At 38.9% G+C, this 15,514-nt stretch overlaps 1 non-coding gene across 1 annotated transcript; it reads left to right on the top strand.

Moving 5' to 3' along the window:
- Positions 1 to 5,730: 5,730 nt before the first annotated feature.
- Positions 5,731 to 5,837, top strand: LOC120272939. Its single transcript, XR_005540470.1, has one exon. It is a non-coding gene; the product is annotated as a small nucleolar RNA R71 (small nucleolar RNA).
- The last annotated feature ends 9,677 nt before the right edge of the window (positions 5,838 to 15,514 follow it).

Consider the following 15,514-nt stretch of genomic DNA (forward strand, 5'->3'; position numbering starts at 1 on the left):
ATACAAAGAAAGTATTCTACAAGTAAGGAAAATTTCAACACTAAATACGAAAAATCAATGCTCTAGCTAAAAACTTGAACAAAAAAGGACAACAAACCCGAATTTCGTGTATGTGTCTGAACTCACTCAAAACAGCCCAAAATATGCTCCTCAAAGTTCTAAGTACAAGGGACTTATTTATCTACAAAAGTGACAAAAATTTTAAAAGATGGTAGTAGCTTCACACATCCTCTAAGGTAGCCCTTTCCAAAGCGGCCGCTATGGTGGCTTTCACACTTTCGAGGTGGTAGCTCTTTCTACTTGAGTGGTAGCTTTCACTCATCCTATGAGATAGCTCTTTCTCTCATTAGGGCATAACTAGTATCCGACTTGTGAGAGTAGCTTCATACTTCATAGGTGGTAGCTCTTTCCACCCAACAAATACAAATAAACAATAAAACTATTATGTTCATTTTTTTTTTAATTTAGCAAAAGAAGTAAACCTAACTAGTCCCTTTAACATCGAACATGAGTTTCCAATAGAGTTCAGAGAGTGAGTAGTGCACTAAGTGTAAATCGGGCAAAAATTCCTAAACATTCAAGCAAGAACTAGAGCATGAAAACATTCAATGTTAACAATTATCCTAGACTTAAGAATACAATCATTGCAACTAAGGTGAACCGCCATTGGCTATGTGAGCATATATCAATCAAAAACAATAGAAAAGATGTGCGCATTATGAAACTCCACCCCAAACTTAAGTTGTACATTATCCTCAATGTACACATGCAAGCTCACTCAAAATATATCATTCAAAAATAGATGTGGGAGAAGCAATCAAAACAATACTCCCATGACTCCTAGTGTTGCATTTAATGAAGCTAATTCATTGGGAGTAGTGTTCCAACGGGTTGTGAAGCTCACACGGCCAAGTGCCGAAGCACCTTGGCCGTGCCCATGACTAAGTCTCATTTCCCAAGATGACAAGACCATCTTCACGCATACACGAGGGGGTTCAGTGAAGCTCAAGAAAAACAAAAATAACTCGAGTATATAAAAGATGAAGCAATGAATACAACTCGATAAATGCAACATAACATAAACTCAGAAGGAAAAATCCTTTCGGAGTGAACAAGTCTAAAAACAAGAAAATAGAATAAAGTAAAATGCACTAAAGGAAATAAAGAGTCAAGTGTCGGAGTCGCCCTTGATCTCCTGTGCTGCTGCAGCTGCTGAAGTGGAATATAGTGGGTCCTCCGGTGCTGGAGTCGAGGATGGAGGTGCTAGAGGAACTGAAGATCTGGGTCTCAGGAAATCTTGAAGGAAGTCGAATCGGGTCATAAGATCTGTGTACTGAGCCGACTGCATAGCCCGGAGCTCCACTATCTCAGTCCGAATCTCTCTAACATCGATCTCCAGCCTCTCAATATGGTCATAGGCTCTAGTACCCGGTGATACAGAAGATGGAGGAGTCTACTGGACACCCCCCGTAGTATCTCCTTCACTCCTGGTGGTCTCAGCGGTAGCTGTAGTGAGAATATAAACCCCTGGCCCAAACCTCCGTACCAACCCCATCATCCTGATCGTATCAAATGCAAGAGGAGTGGGCACAACTTTCCTCTCAGCACCACGTAGAGCGTCGCCCAAACCCATTCCCAGAATGAGTCTGGTGATATAAGGGCCAGCAAATAGTAGACCCACTCTCGTCGAATGACCCACGGTACTCGCAAAAACATCTGCTAGAATGCACCCTAAGTGAAGTGGTATATTACGGGCCATGGAGTATAAGAAAAGCGAGATCCGACTGGTCAAAGCGGGCACGTGTTATCCGCTCGACCATCACGGACCTGCGATGATCTGCGTGTACGTATCAGAATCGAACCGGGACAAACTAGAGGCCTTCGACAATCCCGGTTCAGTACTCCCCACGCCCACAAAAATCTCATGACGCATGATATCTAGTGATCGATCATCGAAAAAAATCTCATCGGTAGTCGACCATACTCCACGGTACCTGTATAAGCGACATCGTAAAGGCCCGTCCTAATCGAAAACTCAGTGACGCTCATGGAGAATAGATGTCCGAATGCTCGAAATCAGACGCCTCTGCAGTGTCAACTCTCCCATGCGATGATCGAAACTCAAAGGATGCTAAAAACCTCTAGCGTAAGTGCGCTGTAAGTCGGCTCACTAATCGTCAGCAGCCTCCTCCAGCTTCCCACTGCCAGCATCTCATCAATCTCATTAATTACCTCGTCACCCTTCTGGATATTTCGAAGCACTTGTACATCCGCGAAGCAAGTCTGACCAAACCCAAGTGCTGAATGTCTCTCGAAGCGAGCCTGATGCTCGGGGTTCAAGAATTCCACATGAATCGGCTCGGGTGAGGTGAGTCTGAGGCGCTTTACTTCGTTCTTCTTCACGCGAGGTGCCATATCTGTAGTGCAAAAGAAGAAAACAATCAAAAATCTCAGAAGCAATTTACTACAAAATTCTACACGGGCCTGTGGAAATTACCCACGCCCGTGTGTATCTGCAAAGCGTGAAACTCCCGCACGGGTGCACAACAAATCTTAACAATTCAATTGAAAACCACTTCTAAATGCTTACTACACATCCATCCTGCATGAAAATTCGCATTTAAAAGTATTCAATCCGTGAAAAACCATAATTGGCGAAGAAAAGAGGATAAAAAGGTTACCGAAGAGGTGAATATGAAAACTTATGAAATTCAGTAAGATTTGCGAAGAAAATTCCTCCAAACAGCGATGAAGGGTCGGAAAGATGTTCGGGAACCGTTTTTCGGCGACTGGAGATGAAGAATGAGACGGATCACAAGGTTTTTAAGGAGAAAATCGCATCTCTTGGAATTCTGTGTATCCCCACGGGCGTGTGGAAATTACCCACGCCCGTGCGCCTCACTTCGAGAGCGCCATAGGGGCGTACACACGTCCCTGTGCTTTCTCGGTAAAACGCTCCTTTGACTCTGACTGCTCTCACACGGGCGTGTGAAAATTACGCACGCCCGTGCGCCCAACCCACAGGAGCAGATGCACGCCCCTCTGGCTTCCCTGCACATCCGAGAAACATATCAAGTCTTACACACGCCCGTGCGGAAATTCCTCACGGGCGTAGACATTTACATGCTCAACTCACAGGGGAAGCCGCACGGCCCTGTGTTTTCTCGGGATGGAGGGAACACCCTGCAGAGATTCGCACGGGCGTGCGGAAATTACCCACGCCCGTGTGTGGTTCACAAGGTTGCCCACAGGGGTGAGTCCACGCCCCTGTGTGCCCTTGGGAAAATCGGGAAAATCTGCCCAACTCTGCAGGAGTTTACACGCCCGTGCGGAGATTACCCACGGGCGTGCGCCAGTTGCATGGTCGTTCACAGGGGCAGCCGCACACCCCTGTGCCTTCTCTGGATGAGCTCGCAGTATACACCCACGGGCGTGTGGAAATTCCACACGCCCGTGTGTTTTCTCTAGATGACTTAGAAAAACCTGTAGGCTCTGTAGAACTATTCTGAACATTTTTACACTCTCAGAGCCTGCTATATTATGCAAAATTTACCAAATAAAAACACAAAATAGAACTCAAACGACCAGACTTCGCCAACTCTCAACAAAACACACAATGAATACTTTTAAAAATCCCACAACAAAATCGCAGCAGAAGCACTTAAAAATTGAAACACTAACACTGAACAGTTTATTCATGAAAACAAACTAAACTAAAAGGTGCGAGAACAATAAACACTTGGGTTGCCTCCGAAGAAGCGCTTGTTTAACGTCACTAAGCTTGATGTACCTTTCTTACCTCACGGGGGTTCATAAATGAAGGTTGCCCTCTTACCCATGGCTTGAAAGCATGATGAGCAAAATCTCTTAAGGGTAGAGGGTGTACTCTCAGGCTTCGGACCACCTAGCAATGGTTCGTCCAACTTCCTTGGCTCATGTACGTCTCCAACAATCTTGGAGCGTTTTCGGTGGCGTCTCCGAGCCCTCTTCATTTTTCGGAGCACCGTCTTCAAGATCCCCAGGGTAGATGTTTCTTCTCCAGTCGAACCAAGCATCATTACTTCTTCATTGCTCTCCTCTTGTTAGAACAAACCTTCATATGGATCCGGGTTGAACATTTCCTGCACATATTCATCAACAAGCTCATCAGTAGTGTCTAGAAAGTATAAAGTGTCATCAAAATCAAGAGAATGCCGCATGGCTTCAGCAAGGCGGTATGTGAGCTTGTCATCTCCAACTCTCAATGTGAGCTCTCCGCCGTCCATGTCAATCAATGCTTTGGAAGTTCGTAAAAATGGTCTCCCAAGTATCAAGGGTACATCCACATCCTCATCGACATCTAGCACTACAAAGTCAACCGGAAAAATGTACTTGTCCACCTTGACAAGCACGTCTTCAATGATGCCTCTCGGATGTCGTACCGTTCGGTCCGCCAATTGTAAAGTCATCCGAGTAGGCCTAGGTTCTCCTAAGCCTAGCTTTTGGAAGAAAGTATAGGGCATGACATTGATACTTGCCCCTGAATCCGCCAATGCCATTTCCTCACCTAAGTTGCCGATGTTACACGGAATGATGAAGCTTCCCGGGTCTTTCTTCTTGTTTGACATGTTCTTTTGCAACACCGCCGAGCATGAAGCATCTAGCACCACTGAAGCACTCTCCTCCAATTTCCTCTTGTTGGTTAATAGGTCTTTCAAGAACTTCGCGTACTTAGGCATTTGAGCCAATGCCTCTACAAAAGGAATATTGATGTGGAGTTGCTTGAACAGACTCAGGAATTTCTTATACTGTTCATCCCCTTGGTTATTCTTCAATCTAGAGGGGTAAGGGATTCTTGGCTTGAATGGTGGGGGTGCCACCTCTTTCTCTTTGTTTACTCCCTTCTCAACCTCTACAACCTAGGGTGCGTGTTCTTTCGGCTTTTCACTCGGAAGCCTCCCTTCAACCTCACGACCACTTCTCAAAGTGATCGCCTTCACATGTTCTCTAGGATTGATTTCCGTGTTGCTTGGTAAACTTCCATGTGGCCTTTCGGAGAGAGACTTCGCAATTTGCCCCACTTGATTTTCAAGGTTGTGCAAGGAGGCGGTGTGATTGCGAAGTGTAGCCTCAACTGATTCAAACCTTGTATTTTCCGATTGAACAAATCTACCCAAGTGCTTCTCCAAATCCGTCATTCGCGTTTCGAAGCCTGAAATTCTGTTTTCCACTTGAGGGGCTTGTTGCTGTTGTTGGAAACCCGACGGCCCCATGGTCTTCTGTGGTCCTTGATTGCTCTATGAAAAATTGAGATGATTCTTCCAACCTGAATTGTAGGTGTTGCTGTATGGGTTCCCTTGAGGTCTCATGCCATTACCTACAAAGTCAACGTTCTCAACTGAAGAAACATCACCAATGACGATTGGGCAATCGGAGGGAGCATGCCCTCCATCACAACCGGTGCAATTGGTCACGGCCGCAACTCTATTCGAAGCTATAAGATCTAGCTTCTTACTCAAACTCTCCACTTGGGCCGCCAATGAAGTTACCGCATCAATTTCATGGAGACCGGCCACCTTTTTCTTCTCCCTAGCGTTCCATTGGTAGCTATTTAACCCCATTTCCTCAATCAATTGACGAGCCTCATCGGGGGTCTTGCTACCTAAGGTACCTCCTGCCGCCGCATCCAAGAGTTGCCTTGTACTCGGGTTCAAACCATTGTAGAAAGTTTGAACAATCATTAACTCCGGGAATCCGTGTTGCGGACACTTTCGCAGGAGTTCCTTGAACCTTTCCCATGTCTCAAATAGAGACTCCAATTCCAACTGCACAAAGGATGAGATCTCATTCCTAAGCTTTGCTGATTTTCCGGGAGGAAAATAACGGGCTAGAAAAGCTTCTACCATCTCCTCCCATGTAGTGATTGATGCTCTAGGTAATGAGTGTAGCCACTGCTTTACTCTCCCCTTTAAGGAAAATGGGAAGGCTCTCAATTTGATGGCATCATCCGTCACACCATTTATCTTCAGCATGTCGCACACCTCGAGGAAGCTCTCTATGTGACTGTTTGGATCCTCATCGGCCAAACCGTTGAATTGTGCGGACTGCTGCAGCATATGGATGAATGCCGGCTTTAGCTCGAAGTTCTTAGCTGTAATTGGGGGACGCACAATACTCGATTGTGTCCCCAACACTGAAGGTCTGGCATAATCGGATAGTGTTCGTTGTTGCTCATTTTGTTCTGCCATGTTTTCAGATCCTTCTACTACCAAATTAGCTGGATTATGCTGTTCTTGCACAGGTTCTTTCCCTTTTCTTCTAAGTGTACGTTCAAGCTCAAGGTCTCCTTCAATCAATATTGATGGATTCCCTCGGGTCATAACCTAGAGCTGCACCAAAAAGAAAGAAAAAGACAATCAGAACGATGATAGAATAAGAAGATATGAATTAGAATGTGTGGTGAAATAGCTAAGAAAACAAAGTGCAAAGTATCTCTAAACGCCTAGCTCTCCGGCAACGGCGCCAAAAACTTGACAAGATCCCCTTGCGTATATCCCGCAAGTGCACGGGTTTGTCGAAGTAATAATCCCGGGTGAGCGGGTATCGAATCCACAGAGAGTAGGGAGTAAAGACACTTAATTCGATTCTTAGCTATGTAGAATATCAACAATGATAAGTGTGACAATGATTCAATTCTCAACAATTAAAAGCAACAAGTAAGAGAGCAAAATTAAGGAGGAGGCAAGGCAATCGATAAAGATGGGGTACTCGGATGATGCTTCACCTATGATAATCGCTTCAAGTGCAAGAACTCTCTATTATGCTTCCTAATCAATGCAATGGTGAGTCGTGGAAATCCTTACATACATACTCCCAAATCTAAGGTCAACTATGTCTAACTCTATTCATGTCCCGGAGGAGAGATTAAATAACCTCTCAACCTCGCACTCGAATAAAGTTGCAATGAGCTCTAGGGATTCCAAGTGATAAATCTCTTCCTAATTATAGACCTAACCCTTTGGTCCAGGCGGAAGGTCCCTAACCACAATTAAGCCCTAGATACTAAGATCCCCTCAACGCTTCACTCCGTTGCACGCGCAACTAAGCCCCAGTGGAGATTCATCCCTTAGACCATTCACTCTATTATGGCCGCAAAGAATTCGAGGAATGGAGGTATAATCTATCACGTCGGAGGGGAAAAGGGGACGCTCCTGTACCTCTTGACTCACCCTCTTAACCCTCTCCAACCTAACTTTGTCTAACGCTCGTGGTGTGTCACTCAATCACAAGGTTACCAACAAGAACTCTCAACCCTAGTGTCACCCTAGGGGAAATGATCATACAATCAAGCATTCAAGGTTGTAACTCACAATAAACATCAATTTATTGAAAGCATAATAAAAAAGTTCAATGAAACGAATACATCCTAGGGTTCACAATCACCCAAGTACCCACTAGGGGTTTAGCTCTCCATAGAGCTAAGTACAATCAAAGAAATCGAATGTAAAAGCAATAAATCCATAAAGAAACCGCCTCGATGGTCGTGTCGATGGTCTTGTGGAGAGTCCTCTACTCGTCGCAAGGGATCCTTTGTCCGGCCTAGGATACACCTCGTCGGATCGATGCCGACGAAAGCTCTCCCAATAACCTTCTTCCAAACGACGCGCGATGTCGGAGTCGTAGTCCTCTCGCAAGTTGGGGAAAAGATGGAGAAAAGAATACCAAAATCGGGGCTGAATAGGCTTTAAATAGGGATGGAATCGGGCGACTCCACGGGCGTGGACGGTACACGCGGCCGTGTGGAATTTCCATACGGCCGTGGATAATTTCCACACGCCCGTGTGGATTCTCTGTTTCTCTGATTTCTCGGCCGGCTATGAATAGTGCTGTTACAGTACATACTAAAGTGTTCTGCTACAGTCGGCCTGAATAACTTCCCAATTCCATATTTTCATCGGGGTAACGCAAATGGGCACACGTTTACGTCGTGAATCACTTGCTTCTTAAATGATATACATGTTGGTGGAGCTCTCGTTCTTATGTGCATAAATCGGAATGCTAGAGTGTGACTGCCTTCGTGTCCCTCCAAATGGATGTGCTCACTCCAATGCTAGGAGGTTGGCCCACACTCTAGCATCTCACACCTGACCTATGTCTTCGCGTTTGAACCTTAGCGAGATTTCCTCCAAAATAGGTGAATTATGATCTACATTGGCCTATTTCCTTCATACTCGGCCTCACAACCCTACCTGCATAAAAGTAACATAAAAACACACATATTAGTGTAAAAACCTGAGAAAAGTAATGCTCAACATAAGGAATGAACACTTCGCATTCATATCGCACAAGCACTTATCACTAAGTTTAAAGAAATGAATTCTGATGTTTTGTTTTGACATTAGTTATTTGGGGGACATATATGCTCGTTCATCTGATACATTATATTTGTTTGAAATATTATGATTTGTGGGTTTATATCTGATATTTATTGTACAATATCATACTTGAGTATAATTTTGAAACCACTAAGTTTTTATGTGATTCTGATATTTTTAGTAGGTGTTTACTAGGCTATCAAGCTCATAACTTGTTCTCTTTCTCTTTCAAATCAGGAATACAATTGGATGGTGGACATCCTTGCGCGGTCGTTGAGCAAGAGGCCGCCTAGTTGTTTAGCAAGCTAATATTTTCCCTTTCTTGTGGACTTGATTTTCTTATCTTTATTTAGTTGTTATATCAGACATTGTTCTTTGTTGTTGTATTTCAAACATTGTAGCCTTTGTTTGCTTATGAAATTTAGTACTGTTGTTAGATGTTTGTCTCTAGTGTGAGACACGAACTGAGGCCTTGTGTGCCTACTTAATTATGATCTTGTATGTATGCGGTTGTTTGTCGACGCTTCCGGCTCGGGGTGTGACAAAGATAATAATAACAATAGCAACAATACCAACAACAAGAATACCAACAACAATAATAGAAGATCCAATTCATTGTAATTGAAATATAAATCTTTAAAAAAAATTAAGTAAAATCTTAATATTCCAATGGCAAGTAAAACACACTCACCAAGCATTAAATATAGTTATATTTATTAATAAGTTAACAAATTTTTTAGTCTTCTATAAAATTTATATTTATTAATAAATTAAATTTATTACCTAATATGGATTCTGCAAGGTGGGAAGTGCTCTCCCTACCATGCCCCCACAATAGAATTTGAAGATTGTTTTCCCCAAGTCCCCATCCGCATTTTTGGGGAAAATAAACCTGCAAAAGCCTGCAAAAGCCTACAAAAAACATGGAATCTCCATCCCATGCCTAATTCTGTTGGAATATTATAACTTAGTTAAGGTAATATTATTGTAAAGTTGCATGTATTTTTAGCGATAATCACTAATTAACATGGATTTTTAAATATATTTTATTTCTTGTTGTAGCCAATAAAGTTGGATGTATAATATATGTTTGCATAGATGGCAGAAGCCAAAAGTGTAAGAAATTATTGTGGTTTAGATGTGAAATTTTATTGAACCCATAATACATATAGACTATATCAGTGTGAAAGGCATAACCATTTATTGAAAATTTTAAAGTACAATTAGTATGGACTATATTGTGTAGTTTTTGAAATCAATAAAATTAAAAGGAATACCTACTGCCGTGTGATCGTTTGACAGTACATTTAACATGAGGGTATATACATCAGAAATCTCAGTTTTATAAATGTATATTTGAAAATAAAAACTTTGTAGGGATAAACATGTAAAAATCCTAAGAAAAAGGCCCACACAGAATTTGGAAAGGTTAATAGAAAATTGAAAATTCAACATCTTTTATTGTTTCTATTTGAAATAAACCTTAGAATTTAATCTGTCATGCACACCATTTTACAGAGAGTGAACAACAAAACGGAGTCAATGTTACTCTAAACCAAAACCCAAAAAGCTGTGTACTAGTGATACACTGCTACGAATAAACAGGGAATCACAACATGTCCATGTTCTCTCTGTTTCCCCGCCAAACATATCTCCATAAATAACACCAAAGTTCACAGGCCCCTCGTTGCAATTCCAGAACATGTTGGGTCTTGAATGTGAGAGTTGGAGTAGATCAAACCTTCAAAATGTTTCACCGGAATTTGCTTTGATTTTGGTTTGCTTTCCTCCATCTAATATTCAAATGCTCAGCAAATTAAAACTAGAAACAGTAGATGACTTTGGTGTTTGAAGGGGTCTTGAAAGTGAGAATTAGAGGGATCCAAACCTTGTTTTCATACCAGCCATGAAGGAATTGGTTTGGTTTCCTCTAATATCTCACATTCAAAACAACCACCTGGAATCAAGGAACAACATATCATCTGGAGCAAATTGAATTTGAGAATTGGAGGAAACTGAACAAATTGTTGATTGCGGTATGCTAAATGTTTGTTCAATTTCCTCCAATATCTCACCTTCACTTACTCCACAAACTCCATCTATCTTTACATACATACACACACATATAGAAATCTATTTTCAATAAACAATAAACTTGGATGCGCATAGCTTTCACTTCTTTTGTATTTTACAACCATCAATTGACGAAATTCATACCATTGTTTAACTAGCATTACATCCAGTTCCTAACTTTTTACAAGCTTTACTTGGTTCCATGATATGTTGAAATGTTTTATCTATACATTGTGGACCATTCTTCAAAGCCATGCCAAATTGCTCACAAGCTTGATATTCACAATCTTTATGAGTAAAGAAAAGAAATAAAAAAAAATCATAAACTTTAGAGAGAGCCTTGAAGACTGACTGAATTACTGAACATTCACAATGAGTGGTGCAGCACATACACAAATCAATAACTAAAATTTTAAATGATTGCAAATAGGTGCCTGCATGTGTTGCAATCCCATTTCCTTCTTCAACACATTCAAGCTCTCTTCAACTTCTGAAAGCAAGTATAAGATGCTAACGCAGGAAAATTATCACCATATATAAGAACCTATGAGCATATGTGTCACGCCTTGAACCCAAAGGGTTGATAAACGGCCGCATATCTACAAGACCATAACCAAGTAGGCACACAAGGCCTCAATACCTATCTCATACTAGATAGAACAACATTTAACAAAGACACTAACTTTCAAAAGCAACCAAGAGGCACAATGCTTGAAATACAACGAAAACAAATAACAAGTGTCTCACATGACAATTAAACAAAAGACAAAAAGTTCTAACTGCATAACAAAGGCAGTTTATTAACTTGATAAAAACTAGATGGCGAGCAATTAATGAGCTTGGGAGCCCAGTAAGCAACCACTAAAAACATCGGGATCATAAAAAGTTCAATAATTTTAAAATATAAAAAATGTAACATAATGAAATAAATATCAAAATAAACCCAGAAATCAGAAATAATTTAAAACAGATTTAATTTACCAAAATAACGAGCATATAAGTCCCCTAAACAACTAATGCCAATACAAAACATCAGAATTCCTTTATTTAAACTCGGTGACCTGAGTTATATTTCAGAGCTCATATGATTACATTCGGTGACTCGAGGCAGAATATCAGAAGCAGTTATTCTTCACCGAAGGAACGGTGCGAAATTATAGTTTTTATGTCAGAAGTATGTGTCGACACGGTTAGTGTTTAACTCCCAATGACAGGGTTATTGCATTGTTAATTGGGGACTACGAATTTCTATACAAAAATATATCGGTAAGTCCAAAATTATTGTCAACATAGAAATACTAAAATATGGTGATCCCGTTTTCTAATGAAAATAATTCCAATTATTTCAAAATAATATAATGCTAATGTCTTACAACAATATTTAGAAATTTAATCAATCACGTGACAACAATAATTAATATTTAACAAGTATATAAAAATAATTCATTAGTTTCCATAATAGAGGAAAATATGGTAACTGGAATTCTGATAAAAAAATTAAACAAAATGAATTTTTCATTAAAGCCCACAAAAAAGTCAGAATAGCTAACTGAAGATTTGATAAAATTTAAATAAAATTTTTTTCGTAGATGCTCACATAACAACTATTAAATAACCATTTAAATAATTAATTTAAATATCGATTAAATAAACCATAATTTAAAACTAAATAATTAAATAACTAATCAAAACACAAACAATGAGAAAGTTAATAAATATTAACTAAAAGTTAACTCAATGATTAATAAAAATATCATTAACAAGATAAATAAGTGAATAAAATAAAATTGGTAATTTTTCAAGGGTCGAAATGCATATACATAAACGTGTATTCATATGTGGTTTACTACCTGGCTAGCTAACACCAAAATTACAAGCACCCCGAAATTAGGCTTCCATTGATATCCTATAATTGAGAGCACATCCCAAAGGTATTAAGACGCTAAGCATGCTAAAAATACAAAGGGATATACAATGGATCAAATTCCTACACTAACTATTATAATACTTAAAACACCCAACAATCCAATATATATATATATATATATATAGTGTGTGTGTGTGTTTGTTAACTATTCACACAAAAAACTTATCTACTAATCCCTATGAAATCAAAGTAAACACAGTATCTAAATCCCTAAATCAATTTAATACATATATGCATATATGTGTGTTAAACAAGTGAACAAATTGTGGACGCCAGCATTGGAATTTAATTCCACTCCATCCCTTATACATGCATATACACATAAATATATATATATATATATATATATTTTAAATAAAGCATACACAAAACAACTGATCATCCTATACATCAATTCTTTTATATTATATGCATTAAAGGTATCTTCAAAAGTCCCTATTGTTCATGACCTTCAGTGGTTTGGGTTAATTACAAGGTCCATATGTGATTAATCTAAACTATTCTCAGATTACATGGACACTTATTATAATTCTCTAAAAAAAAATCCAAGGCATATACATTTAAAACAAGAAAGAGAAAATCAGCATTGAACTTCTAAAACTTTTTTTTTTTTCAAATTCTATTGATTTCTTAAGCATCAGGGAAATAAATAAATAAATATATAATATATATACGTCAACAATATGAGATATGTTTATGTGCTATCTCATGCAACTTTAAACATCCAGAAACATTCAAAGGCTTCATATGGTCACTAAAACAGAAACATATGAAATATTTTGATACTTAATGGTTGCTAAGGAACACACAATAAAGACATTCGGATGAAATAATCTAGCGCATACTATATCAAATTGCTCTCAACAAGTTTTAATTTAAAAGAAAAATAAAAGATATCCTAGTAAAAACCTAAAACTTGGCCAAAGATTCGATGAAGAAAACGCTTACCTCACAACGTTAGTGACACAAAACCCTTGACGAAGAGACTTATCTCCGTCCTCGTCGCCGGCACCACACACAAAAAGAGAGAAAAGAAAAGAGGCTAGATCTCTCCCTTTCTTAATCCAAAAGGAGATCTACAACGGAAAAAATGAGAAGACGTACGGCTAGGATTTGGAAAACTTAAAAATATAGAATATAAAAGAGTTTCCTTTTAATCAACATAACCGCTAAGCACACAAAAATAAAAAAAATATATTATTAATGTTGTGGGGCCCACAATATGTACATGTAAACTTTTTCATATGTGACATCATGCAGGAGATGATTAAACCAGCTGCTTGAACCAGCAAAGAGATGATGGAGAAACAAAGATCAAGCAAAGAATGCCAGCCAGTGATCATGTAAACAATCTAGTATTGGTTTACTTATGTTTGTCAATTTGAGCTTAATCCTTTATGCAAATGTGTAGGTAGCCGTAAGACCAATTTGAGATTAATCCTTCATGCCGGTGTGTGGTAGCCTTAAGAGTCCTGGAATTCTCAACTAGTGATCACGAATTAAACACCGTGGACATATAGAGAATGTGGGCCCCACACCATTAAGATTTTTTTTTAATTTTGTATACTTAGCAGTTATGTTGATTAAAAAGGGAACCCTTTTATATTCTATTTTTTTTTCAGTTTTCCAAACCCTAGCCGTACGTCTCCTCCTTTCTTCCGATATAGATTCTCTTTTGGATTAAGGAAGAAAGAGAGATCTAGTTTTTTTTTCCCTCTTCTCCTTATTTTTTTTTCCTTTGATTTGGTGTGTGGTGCCGGCGGCAAGGACGGGGATAGGTCTCTCCGTCAAGGGTTTTGTCTCTTACGTTGTGAGGTTCCATCGAAAAAATATCGTAGGATTTTAGGGGTTTTTGAGCGATCAACAAGTAAGTAAACCACATATAAATATATATATATATATATATATATATATATATATATAGTATATGCAAATTTTTATTTTTCGAAAATGATTTACCTAGTTATTTAATTAATTTAGATTTTTACTCGTTTAAAAACCATTCTTATCATCGTTCACAAATTATTTATTTATTGCTAATTTTTCTATTATGATTACTTCCAATATGTTGATGAGATTTAATTTATGTTATTTTAGCATAGTACGGATCATATATATATATATTTGTTAACTTGACATGAGCTTTGATTTGCTTGCCATTTGTTTATTTTATATGATTTTTATCAAATTATTAAAAAGAAAAAGAAAAGAAATGTTGTTGAATGTGGAATTGTTTCAGAAATTATATATATATATATATTATATAATCTTGATTATGTAAACAGTATTGATTACTTATTTTAATTGATGTTGTCACATATTGGCCATTTAATTATTGTTTTGCTAAATATGTTATTGTTGATATAATTGGAAATATTTTGTTAGAAAACGGGATCACTGAATTCTAGTATTATTGCGTTGGCGATAATTTTTGGACCCAACATATTTTTTTGTTATAAAAAACTCGTAGTCCCCAATTAACAATGCAATAACCACATCCATCGGGGTTAAACACTGACCGTGTCGACACGTATTTCTGACATAGAAACTATAGTTTCGCACCGTTCCGTCGGTGAAGAATAACGGCTTTTGATATTCTGACTCGGGTCACCGAGGGTAAACCTATGAGTTCGAAATCGACTCGGGTCACCGAGTTTAAATAAATGAGTTCGATATTTTTGTTTTTGGCATTAGTTGTTTGGGGGACTTATATGCTCGTTATTTTGGTAAATTAAATCTGTTATGATCTATTTCTGATTTTTGGATTTCACTTTGATATTTATTCCACTTTGTTGTATTTTGTATACCTTTAGAAACTATTGAAACATTTTTGTGATCCCGATATTTTTAGTGGTTACTTACTGGGCTCCCAAGCTCATAATCTTGTTGTTAATTTTTTTCAGGTTTTGAGGCCTTGTATCCCTACTTGGTTCCGGCCTTGTAGGCGTACGGCCGTTTGTCGGCGTCCCGGGTCTATAGAGCTGGGTTCGGGGCGTGACAAATTTAGTGGTATCAGAGAGATGGTTAGAGGAGAAATTGTTTTTGCCTTCATATATTAGATAGATCCGTTAAATTCGAGTAAGAGTGAGAAAACCCCAAGATAAGTGGGTTGTGGAGGTTGTGGTATTTGCCTAGATGCCACTTCACTTAGAATCTTTTT

The sequence above is a fragment of the Dioscorea cayenensis genome, chromosome 11 (assembly GCF_009730915.1).
Source record: "Dioscorea cayenensis subsp. rotundata cultivar TDr96_F1 chromosome 11, TDr96_F1_v2_PseudoChromosome.rev07_lg8_w22 25.fasta, whole genome shotgun sequence".
NCBI lineage: Eukaryota > Viridiplantae > Streptophyta > Magnoliopsida > Dioscoreales > Dioscoreaceae > Dioscorea > Dioscorea cayenensis.